The sequence below is a fragment of the Helianthus annuus genome, chromosome 9 (genome assembly GCF_002127325.2).
Source record: "Helianthus annuus cultivar XRQ/B chromosome 9, HanXRQr2.0-SUNRISE, whole genome shotgun sequence".
NCBI lineage: Eukaryota > Viridiplantae > Streptophyta > Magnoliopsida > Asterales > Asteraceae > Helianthus > Helianthus annuus.
In genome coordinates, this window is record NC_035441.2 from 138,219,257 (window position 1) to 138,228,796 (window position 9,540).

Consider the following 9,540-nt stretch of genomic DNA (forward strand, 5'->3'; position numbering starts at 1 on the left):
GGTAGGCGATGAATGGTGTATTGTGGCTCCAAGATCTCATTCAAAATCCAAAAACAAGTGTAACTCCCGAGTTCGGTTGGTGAGAAATCCTTTTACTTCGTCAAAATAGCCCAAATTATGATTTTTCATGTCTGCAACATAGGGAGACCGTCGCCGACGGTGGATGTGTCCGTCGGCGACGGTGCGTGGATCTCTAAAACTCACCGATGTACTAACTCGCTGTCTACGGTGGTACTTAACGAAGGAGAATTACCATAACCGTCGGCGACGGTCCATTTGGACGTCGGCGACGGTCCCCAGAGCTCCAGTTTTCTGTTTTCTTCATTTCTCAAGTCCAGTTAACCCATTTCGAATTCGGTGGTCCAGTTTTCACTCCGGTGACTCACAAAGCTCCCGAAAAGCTCCTTAAACTCTGCTAGACCTGCAAAACACATATCTAATCAAAAGTAGGCCATTCGAAACTAAAACTTGTGTAATAACATCAAATTAACCAATTACAAGCACCGGTTTTCGACCACGTATCACATCCCCACACTTGTCTTTTGCTTGTCCTCAAGCAAATCTGTTTTTCACTTTCACGTGGGTCGAAACAACGAATACACTCCGCATTCCCGAGACGAAGGTTAAGGTCCAATGTCATGCTAAAGTTCAAACTCTTTACAATATTCAACGTACTTAACGGTAATGTGATTTTGTTTGCACAAATGGTTACCCAAGATCAACCCGCCCGTGAAACCAACAATTCATGCACATCCCTCACAATGTTCTCTCCACTCGGCTTGTAAATTGGCTAATATTTATAATGTATTAGCACTTCAAAGAATATTCACTCAAAACCGATTAGAACATATACCTGCATAAGCTTGCAACTCAATCATTCTCCACTATTGATCGCGAACACTAAACACAAGTCATAAGGTCTTGTAAGGGTTGTAACTGGGCTAGGATAAGGGTAGGAATTAGGATATTTTTAAAGTGGCTAAGGCGATGAAAATTCGATTTTTATTACAAACCACGAACCTGGACAAAACTAAATATAACCATCACTATGAGGCAACAACTTTCGCCTTTTATTCAATGACTACTGACACATCTTTTTGTGTTTTTCTCAATGCCTTTTCAACTCTTTTTCATAACCTTTTCTGATTTTTTTTATGTAAACAATCAAAACAACTATACAAATGCAATTCCTATAATCGAATTTTCATCACATGGGCTTAAAAGAAAAGGTTTAACGGTTATGGGCTATAGGTGGTCAAACGAAAGGTTTAGGCTCAAAATGGGCGACTAGGGGATTTATTTGGGTAAGGATAGATAAATGGTTTTAAGAGAAAAGGTTTACCTAATGCCTTAATCATTCTCGTGCTTGTATTCGGTCTATAGTCTCAAACGTATCAAAAGTTGCAAGTTCTACAATATATGACTAATGGTCCACTCAAACAAAGAAACATAAACATGTAATCTATGATATAAAAGTGGCTCAAATTCTCACATATCTAGAAGGGTATGGTATGTGACATGCATAAACTACTAGTTTCTTAGGCAGATTATTCCCAAATAACCACCCACTAAATACCCGTCATGCTATTAACTTGAACTTGACCATGACAAAAGACCAAATGGTTTGTGACATCCCTCGTTGACTTAGTTACTTGTGCTTTTAAGATCGCTTTTTAGACAAGATATTTTGAAAATTTTTTGAAATTTTCCCCCATCCCCACACTTGAGTTAACATTGTCCTCAATGTGTAGTGTTTAAATGAACGAGTCAAAAACGAAAATTTTTACTACTCCCCCATCCCCACACTTGAAGTACATATTGTCCTCAATGTGTGAAAACTAGAGTATTAAACGCACAAGAGATGTGACACGGCCAAATTTTCACCCCGGAAAAATACAATACAATTTACATTCCACTTATTTGCTAAACTAAGAATCAAGGTAAAAAGGAAACGCATGCACCTGATTTTTGTCGCTTGATGCCCATGTCTTCTTCTTCTCTTCATAAAACCGGTTGTCTCTCGAACATCATATACCTACAAATTCTAACTCTTGTGTAGAAGCATGCTTCTCACAACCATTGAAATTTGTTAGGAGTTTAGTTCTACCGTTTTTATAAAAGTATTACCAAGTCATGCGTTAAATTACCTTGATTTTTTGTGGAAAAATAAATTACAACAACAACAAACCTAACTCACTTTCGTAGGAATCACGGTTGCATTTAGCTCATGCAACAAGCCCTTTTAAACCCCCAAATAGCTTGGGAGGACGAGAGGTCTCGTGAGGGTTATATAGGGAACACACCCACAACGTTCATTTAACTAGGCGAGAATTTAAATAACAAAATGAAAATAACAAAAACAAAATAATATACAACAACAACAACAAAAGACATACCTCGCCTCTACCGCTGATATCTCTCATTAGGGTTCACTGGCGGGTTCGGCTGGTACAGATAACCAGTGAGGGCCTCAAACATATCCCTGTAGTTATCTAGCGGGCTTGACTCTTGTTGAGGTGGCGGTTGGTACGGCATTGGAACGAAACTCGAGCCGACTGCCTCGGGCCAATGAGGGGTTGGATCGGATGGCCCTTGCGGATGAGGAAGGTTGGGGTAATCGGTCCACCCCGAATGTTCAGCATATGGGAGACCGGCTTGATAATCTCTTTGATGGCGCTCTTGGTCATGAAGCACCTTGAAGTTATTAATCGCCATCTGGTTAGAGAAGGCCAACGCTCACCATCGGCGTTGGTCCAACTCTCTTTGTGTGGTTTGGCGCCTAGCCTCCTCTTCTTCCCATGCCCGTCTGTGGGCCCTTTCTTCCTCTTGCAACTGTATCATGTGTTCCATTTGTGACTGTTGTAACGCATGTTGCAGCTGTTGTTCCTCCAACTGCTTTTCCACCCTCTCGCGGAAAGATGCTTGAAAACCCCATTGTTGCTGCGAGTACGCCCCTTGCGCCTCTTCCCATTCGCTCCTACTAGCATGGTACTCTCTTGCTTCACCAATACCCGCCGACACATTGTCGTAGACCGCTTGATTTCCACGGGTCCACAACCGGTACGACGGTGTTTGCCTTTGATTCACAAAATCTGCCACATTGGTAGAGATTTCCCTATGCTTCTTCCTATAGCTACGCCTCGGTCCCCGTGGACCGGAAGGATCAGTTTCCTCCTCAACATCGGGCATTTCCTCATCGCCCTCTTCTTCATCACCTTCTTCATCACCCTCTTTGTCATTGAACCGATAGCTATCTCTTGTTCATCTTCAACCGTGTGCAAATGCCCAAAAGCTTTGACGGTTATTTTCCAGTGCCGCCTCATAGTGGCAAAGCTGAACTGATTAATAGGCTTAGACACCCATAGTGAATCTTGAGGCAATGCATTCTGTTGGAGAATCATGGCGCTAATCAACCTTGCATAGGGAATCATCTTTCGTTTAAACGATTTCCGTGTATCCCATGTGTTGATCATAACAATTTGACGCCACGAGAGCTTGGGCGTCCCACATAACAATGCATGCAAAACCCGAGAGTCGGGTGCCTTCACCGTTCCACGGTCTCCGAACCGTACCATAATATTCTCTAACGAGATACCTTGGAGTATCTTTCCCATCAAAGACAAATCGGTTCTTGAATCACTTGCACCCCCAGACCCCGGTAATGTGTCCTCTAGAAGTCTCACCGGATCAGCATCGTTTCTCTTGTTGTCCAAAAATTGATCATACCCATAGTAGTCATACGCGTCAACCCCAAGCGAGTCAAACCTCGCAATAGCATTCATATGCTCGAAGGACATGACCATTTGACTTTTTCCAATGTTACCAATCAATTTCCACCTATGAGCCGGCCTATCAGAGTGTTCAAAACGAAGGGTGGATAGCCACTCACAAACTGCCCCCAAATATACTCGAGTGGTGATATCATCACACCAGTCAATCACCCGTTCCCAACCAAGTTTTTCAAACCTTTGCACTATACCAATCTTCCTAAACTCTTCAACATCTACCGTACGCTCACAAACCTCCCTGTCGGGTACGGGTTTTGAAATACCTGTAACCATTTTCATTTTCCACATCTTAGCTTCCAACCTCTTATTATTGTATCGAGAAAGAGCCCTTGTTTTCTCATCCTTCCATGCCGAAGCCGACCTACTGTTCTTTTCTTCTTCCCAATTCCAATCTTGTCGTTCAAGTTGCCCATCGCCCTCTTGTACGTTACTTAGTTGTTCCCAACGTCTTTGATATACCCCGGAGCCCGACCCGGCTCCCGAAGATGAACCTTGACCGGAGGTCTTTGCTTTCTTGCTTCCACGAAACATGGCTACAAACAAAAGACAAAGACAACAACAATTAGTACACCCCAAACTTTCAACAATCTCAAACCTTGAACATAGTATGTAATGTTGAATTTCAATCGAAATTTAGATGTAAAATCGCCTTTTTAAACTTCCCAATTCGCTCATTTTATCATCCATATCAATTAAACATGTTTAATCCTAAGAGTTTTCAAAAGAAAATCATGGTTTCAACAATGTTCAACATCACTACTATGTTCAATCATGCCAAAATTCTAATGTAATCACGTCACTAAAACTAAAGCATGCTCAAATCCCATCCAAATCAAACAAACACCCTAAAGTTTATGCTAAAACATCCTACATTGTGATAAACAACCTACTCTTAAACCATAAGTTTAAAATTTCGGAAGAAATCAACAATTTATATGACAATCAAGCATAAATTAAGTGAAAGTTCATACCTTTGTTGAAGATTGACAAGAAGAACTATGAAAAAGTGTAAAGCAAGGTACTTTGATGAACACCCTCAAAAACCCTAAAATTTCGTGCCCAGAAATCTTGCAAACGAGCAAGAATTGATGGAAACTGTTATGGGGGTTTTGTTCCTCTCGAAAAATCACCCAAGATAGGCTCAAGAATCGCTTGATTTGGTAGAGATTTGAAGAAGTTACGAGAAGTAGAAGGATTAGGGTTCTAGAGGAAGTTTTGGAGAAGATGAAGTGTAGTGAGAGAGATCAGGAATATATGGACTGAATAAATGGGGTTTAATGAACGTAATAGATGTTTGGTAAAGATTTCGGGTCAATTGAGTGGTCAAAATTTAGTGGGGCAAGTATTGATACCCGAAAAGGATAGTTGGGTTCGAGTTACAAGACAAAGCTAATCAGCGTCGGCTACATATGCAAGCACCGTCGGCGACGGTGATAAGGTCCGTCGGCGACGGCATCCGGAAGTGTGGGTGTGGCCGACGGCCTAACTCGCTGTCTACGGAGATTAGTGGGCGACGGTTGTTTTGAGAAGCCGTGGGCGACGAGGAATTTTGAAAAAAATGAGGAATTTTGATTTTTTTTTATTGAAAAAAATGAGGAATTTTGAGCACTTTTTCTAACGGGACTATGTATATACAAAAATCTTAAAAATTATTAAAAATATTTTTGTAATTTTTTATAAGTTAAAAATTTTTAACGCAATAACCGTCAACGGCCCTACCACCCCCCCCCCCAAAAAAAAATTGTGTATTGTCCTCAATGCACATAACAAAGCCTAAACACATACCTTGTGTCTTCGTGACCCGTTCGGAATGTCCGGACTTCACATAATCAAGAGAGATTAGTATCAAATGAAAACGATTATATCTAAAACACACAAACAATTAAATAATTATACATAACTTTACACAAAATGTTACCGGTCCTTTTCATTCGACCTCATAAACCGGGATGCTTGCCACGAAGCTCACCGATTCTTTGTTTTCATCTATCCTCTCATTACCATCGAGAAATGGTTTAAGCCGATGACCATTTACCGTTTGCCGTACCCCATCCTTCGGGTCCTCGATAGTAACATCACCCAATTGTCCGACCCGGGTGATAACATAGGGTCCCATCCATTTGCTCCGGAGCTTCCCGGGAAAGAACTTAAGCTTCGAGTTGTAAAGCCACACCTTTTGGCCAACCTCAAAATCTTTCTTCCTCAACTTGGCATCATGCGCTCTTTTCATCCCATCCTTGTACTTAGACGCGCATTCATATGCCATTTCCCTTAGCTCCTCCAACTCACACAACTTGAGCTTCCGTTCCTTACCTGCATCATCATATTGAACATTAACCTCTTTAATGGCCCATAACGATTTGTGCACAAGTTCAACCGGTAAATGGCAATTTTTACCGTAAACCAACCGGTAAGGCGTAGTGCCAATAGGTGTCTTATGTGCCGTGCGGTAGGCCCATAAAGCATCGTTCAACTTAATTGACCAATCCTTACGGTCCGCCCGCACGGTCTTTTGCAAAATCTCTTTGATTTGCCTATTCGACACCTCAACTTGCCCGCTTGTTTGCGGGTGATAGGGGGTAGCAATCCTATGGTCAATACCAAACCGTTTTAGAAGTTTCCCAAACCGAAAATTTTTAAAATGGGATCCTCCATCACTTATGATGACACGAGGAATCCCAAACCTTGAGAAAATATTGGTTTGGACAAAGTTACACACTACGGAATGGTCGTTTGTCTTGGTGGTTATTGCTTCAACCCATTTTGACACATAGTCAACGGCCACCAAGATATACAAATTTCCATAGGAATTGAGGAATGGGCCCATGAAATCAATACCCCATACATTGAAAACATTGACTACAAGGATTGGTTGCATGGGCACTTCGCCCCTTTTTGAAATGCCCCCTAATCTTTGACACTCTATACAATTTTTGGCAAACTCATTTGCATCTTTAAAAATAGTAGGCCAATAAAGACCACTATTTAACACTTTATGACTCGTTTTGTGACCACTAAAATGGCCACCACATGCAAATGAGTGTAAATGTTGCAACACACTTGGAATCTCTTCATCGTCTATGCATCTTCGTATCACTTGATCCGCACATTCCTTCCACAAATGTGGTTCTTCCAGTCGGTAATACTTGATTTGAGACATGAAGTGTTGCCTCTTCCGTCTATCCCAATGTGCCGGCATATCACCTGTAACAAGATAATTGACAATGTTAGCATACCATGGCAATTTATCTAATTTCATTATGTGCTCATCTGGGAAAGACTCATTGATCTCTAAGGATTTTGGATCCTCTTCAACCATCAACCGGGACAAGTGGTCCGCTACCACATTCTCTATACCCTTTTTATCCCGTATCTCCAAATCAAACTCTTGGAGCAACAACACCCACCGGATTAACCTCGGCTTTGCATCCTTCTTCTCCATGAGGTACCTAACTGCAGTGTGATCAGAATAAATAATCACTTTACTACCCCATATGTAAGACCGAAATTTATCCAATGCATATACCACCGCAAGTAGCTCTTTTTCGGTGGTGGTGTAATTCAATTGTGCATCCGAAAGAGTCTTACTTGCGTAGTATATGGCAACGGGTTTCTTGTCAACCCGTTGTCCCAACACGGCCCCCACCGCATAATCACTTGCATCGCACATAATTTCAAAAGGTAAAGACCAATTTGGCGATTGCAAGATTGGGGCCTCCACTAACTTGTCTTTCAAATTGTTAAAAGCATTTTGGCAATTTTCATTAAAATCAAACGGTTGGTCTTTCAACAACAAATTACAAGAAGGTTTGGTTATATCACTAAAACCTTTAATAAACCGCCTATAAAACCCCGCGTGACCTAGAAAAGACCTAACACCTTTAACAGTCGTGGGATACGGTAAAGTAGATATAACTTGTACTTTAGCACGATCAACCTCTATCCCACGACTTGACACCACGTGTCCCAACACTATTCCCTCTTGAACCATAAAATGGCTATTTTCCCAACTTAAGACCAAACTAGTTTCAACACACCTTTTTAACACTTTATCTAGTTGGTCCAAACAAGCCTCAAAAGATGATCCAAAAATTGAGAAATCATCCATGAAGATTTCCAAAGACTTTCCCACCATATCTGAGAAGATACTCATCATGCACCTTTGGAAGGTGGCGGGAGCGTTACATAATCCAAACGGCATTCACCTAAATGCGAATGTACCGTAGGGACATGTAAACGTAGTCTTTGATTGATCTTCCGGATGGATGGCAATTTGGTTATAACCGGAATAGCCATCTAAGAAGCAATAAAATTTTTGCCCCGACAATTTCTCAACTATTTGATCTATGAACGGTAAAGGAAAATGATCTTTGGAAGTTGCGGTATTCAACTTCCTAAAATCAATACAAATTCGCCACCCGGTTACCGGCCGGGTGGCTACCTCTTCACCTGCGTCATTTTTGACGACTTGTATACCCGCTTTCTTGGGAACCGTCTGTGTTGGGCTCACCCATTGGCTATCCGAGATCGGGTAAATGATACCCGCATCAAGCCACTTCAGCACTTCCTTCTTCACTACCTCCCGCATGTTCGGATTTAATCTCCGTTGTGCATCTCGAACAGGAGTCACATTCTCTTCTGTGATGATTTTGTGCATCACCACCGAGGGACTAATACCCTTCAAATCCGCAATGGTCCATCCAATCGCCGCCCGATTGATGACCAACACCTCCATCAATTTTTTCTCTTGCTCCACGGTTAAATTCGATGCAATAATAACCGGGAGTGTATTGCCTTCACCAACATAAGCATACTTAAGATGCTTTGGCAATGCCTTCAACTCAACCTCCGGAGGCTATACTAAAGACGGCTTCAGTTTAGTGTCAATGCTCTCCGGTAAGCTTTCAACTTGGTGCGTCCATGTCGGTTTTCCTTCTCGAACCGCAAGCACCTCCAAACTCTTCACTTCCTCGTCTATGCTTCTCTCCCCCTCCACCTGTGACCTGTCAAACATATAACAATCCTCCATTGTGTTTTCCCCATAAACGACTGTGTCGCAAAGAGGTATACACGTGTCAACAATGTCTGCCATATAGCATTCATCATCAACTGGAGGGTTCATAAGTCCGGAAAAACATGCAACCTCAACCTTCGGTTTCCAAATGTCATGTCAACCGTTCCTGTTCTGCAGTCAATTTAGGCATTTGCAGTTGCTAAGAACGGTCGACCCAAAATCACCGTAGGTTGTTTGGTTAGGTCCTTGGCCACGTAATCGAGTACTAGAAAGTCCACCGGATAGTAAAAATCCTCAATTTTCACTATCACATCTGAAACAACTCCACGGGGTAGTTTGGGTGTCAAATCGGCTAACACCACGGTGGTGTTTGACGATTAAAGTGGACCAAACTCGTATTGGTCATATAAACTACCCGGTAGAATGCTTATGCTAGCACCAAGATCTAGAAGTGCCCGGTTAATTTTAAAATCACCCACTTGAATCGAAATTATAGGCGCACCCGGATCTTGGAGCTTAGGCGGAAGTGCACCCGAAAGAATCGAACTCACGATTTCGGTTAAATCTAGTTTCTTTAGAAATTTGTGAGTGCGTTTTTGGGTACACAAATCTTTCAAGTACTTAGCATAAGACGGTACTTGTTTGATTGCATCCAAAAGAGGTAAGTTGATTTTGACTTGTTTGAAAATTTCCAACAACTCTTCTTATTGTGGACCTGTTTTGTTTACAACCTTCTTT